This window comes from Triticum dicoccoides, chromosome 7B, assembly GCF_002162155.2.
Source record: "Triticum dicoccoides isolate Atlit2015 ecotype Zavitan chromosome 7B, WEW_v2.0, whole genome shotgun sequence".
Classification (NCBI taxonomy): Eukaryota; Viridiplantae; Streptophyta; class Magnoliopsida; order Poales; family Poaceae; genus Triticum; species Triticum dicoccoides.
This window is the reverse complement of record NC_041393.1, coordinates 204,496,324-204,499,407: the sequence shown is the minus strand read 5'-3', so window position 1 is coordinate 204,499,407 and position 3,084 is coordinate 204,496,324. Positions and strand designations below refer to the sequence as shown.

Here is a 3,084-nt window from a genome sequence, read left to right as displayed (position 1 = left end):
GCGCCGCCGCTGCCAATCCGCGGCGCCCCTGCCCGCCTGCGCCGCCTGCAGCCGCTGCCAATCCGCGGCGCCTCTGCCCGCCTGCGCCGCCTGCACGAAGGCGAGCTGCGCCGCCGCCCACACGGAGGTGACTGCTCCTCCGCGGCGACCAACTGGACGCCCGCCTCCTCCACGGCTGAAGGCACCTCCCTCGTCGCCCTGCTCGCGTCCCTAGCCGGTGCGGCCCGCGCCCTCATCCTCTGCCCGCTTCCTCGCGCCCGCGGCCGCCGGTGCGGGATTTGGGCAAGTCGCCGGCCGCCGCTTCCTTCTGCTGCCGCCGCGATTCCCTCCAGCCTCTGATGCTGCAGCTGTTGGGCGAAGCCAACGCCCCCAGATCGAGTCCTCGCCGTCTGATGCTTCTGCTCCTCCTCGCCGTCTGATGCTTCTGCTCATCCTCGCCATCTGACTTCTCTGCCCCGCGTCTACTGTTGAAAAGGTGAATTTGTAGTAGAAATTGAAGTAGATATGTGAAGTGGAAATTTAATTGGGCAGTGCTACACCTTCACAATAGTGTGCAACATCCACATTCGCCTAAAAGGGAGAGGGAAGGTTAAAAAGTTCAGGTTCTGTTAACTGAACATGTTCAGGTTCAGGTTCTGTTAACTGAAAAAGTTTAGATTCAGAAACATTGTTGGACTGATAGGAAGTTTGTTGAACAGAGCAATCTATACCTGTAATTTGTACTGTTATGCCTCTGTTACTCCAGTCAAAATTTTCCTGTGAAAATTTTCAGTCAAGCACAACTGATCATGTAACTTGAGAAGATTACTCCAGATTTTGGAAATAATCAATTACTCCAGATTCTGTCCCTCCTTTGGAATGTGAAGTCCACTGGAAATGAGCACAAGTCAGGTCCGTCAAACTAAGATTAGTCAAAAGCAACAGAAGAGCACTAACCAACCAAAGTTCCACTAGAATTAGGCCACTAGAGAGGAAATAAACAAGTGTGCACCATTTATCCAATTGCAAACATGCCTAAAGTTTCCAATTGCAAACTAAGATTATTTGAATCATTTGAATTTATTTGATTTATTTGGATTTATACACCATTTGTCCAATTGCAAACATGCCTAAAGTTTCCAATTGTCCAATTTCAGTCATTCATTTTAGTCCAATTTTGTCTTCTTATTTCTAGCACACTGACATAGAAGATTTTTGCTCTGATTCACTTTTAGTCTAAAAAAAGACATGACACACCAGAGAAAAAAGAAGAAGAAAAAAGAAATCATGCCTTGCAGAAGAAAAAAGAAATCCCAGAAACACTTAACTGTTTTAGACACTTTCAGTTAACTGTTTTGAATTGTCCAAGTGGCGGTATTGTTTCAGAAATCCCAGGTGACTCCCAGGTGACTGTATATTGTCCCGGTGACTAAAGTTTCAGAAATCCCAGAAAGTTGCTGCACCTCTTTACTAAAAAGGGGCAAAACTGATCATGTACTCTGAAGAAATGTTGCAATGTTGTCACAGTAATTACTTGATCAAAATAATTCTGTCCTTAACTGAATAAACTTGATTTAGTTAACTGAATAAACTTGATTTAAGTATATTCTTACAGAAACTTTGCCTACTTTTGTGTACTAAGGCACTGAAAACATGATCCTCCTCCTACGTTACGTATATCCATCCATTTTCTTTTGGCCACAACAAGAAAGATCTCCTTTCATCTTTTGTACTCTTGGTATGATTTTCTAGACATAGCCCTAAAATCTCTAAACACTCTTTTGACAAGCAATACTTCTAATAAAACTATGCATAAAAGATCAAAAAATAGCATAAATTGGAAAACGAGCAATACTTCTAAAACCAGTTGCAAGCAAATCTACAGTAAAATAAAATGATCCCATAGTGTACTTAATTCAGAACACATGGAAGAAACTTGACTAAATGTACAAATTTTGGAAAAAAAATCCAAGTTAACTAAATGACTGATTCAATTTCAGGCAACTTGGAGAAGAGATCACTTGATCATTGACTGTACTTAATTCAGAACACATGGAAGAAACTTGTTAGAAACAGAAACGGTTAATATTGAGAATTAAGTTACTCTAATGGAGTACCAAATTTTGAGAACAAGCCATCTGAAAAGAGCACTAGCTAAGATCTAATCCTTATGTCCAGTTAACCACTAATTTGCTGTAACCAATGTTCAGAGACAAATCAGACTTGACAGTAAAGATCAAAATTTCAGACTTGACAGTAAATATAGTGGAAACTGAAGATTATTTAGGAACACACACTTGTTCCTAAACTTGATGTCGATTTAGCAACACAGTCTTCAATGAGAGTATAAAAAATAACTACTCCATCTACTTAAGTGATTCTACACTAAACCAGAACAAGTTGATGTTCAGTCAAGTTGATTTCAAACTTGACACATAAATAAAATTTGACATCAATGAAATTTAGACTATGAGTGCCTGCCCATGACATCTGCATGGTTCTCTACACCACACACCATAAACACTGCTAGCTACTCCTACTCGATCGCCCCAGCTTTTGCCACGGACAGCAAGAACCTAACACGTTCTCCACCTAGCAGCTAGCTAGGATGGCCATGAATCCTCTCTCCCAGGAGCGCCCCAATGCATATCCATGGGGGGTGGCCATGTACACGAACCTGCACTATTGATTTGAACTCTTAACACTACTGAAAACCAAATTCAGTGAACATACACTTCAGAAAATTCAGTAAACATGCACTCGAGAAAATTCAGTGACTGCAGAACATACACTCCAGAAAATTTTCCGTGATCTTGTACTCAATTTTACAGTGAACTTGCTAAAGAAGCTCCCAAGCTTCAAGATAGACTAAATTGACAGCTAATGTACTCAAAAGAAGCATTTTGGAGTACAAGAAGGGGAAAGCGGGAGGCAAGAAGAGGGGGGAGCCGCACCTTGGCAGGAGGGGGGCGAGGGGACTGGGTTGGGCTATGGGCAGACGGAGGCGGGGGCGGGTGCCTTGGACCAGTCTGGGAGTTGGCGGCGCTTGCCGGACTCGGCGGCGTACGCGACCTCGATGGCCTGGAGCTCCGCCTCGGCCTCGGC

At 43.6% G+C, this 3,084-nt stretch overlaps 1 long non-coding RNA gene across 1 annotated transcript; it reads right to left on the bottom strand.

The window, feature by feature from the left end:
* Positions 1 to 470: 470 nt before the first annotated feature.
* LOC119340633 lies at positions 471 to 3,077 on the bottom strand. Its single transcript, XR_005164625.1, has 3 exons — positions 2,934 to 3,077; positions 711 to 870; positions 471 to 570 (listed from the first exon to the last, which is right to left on the bottom strand). It is a non-coding gene; the product is annotated as an uncharacterized LOC119340633 (long non-coding RNA).
* Positions 3,078 to 3,084: the final 7 nt, after the last annotated feature.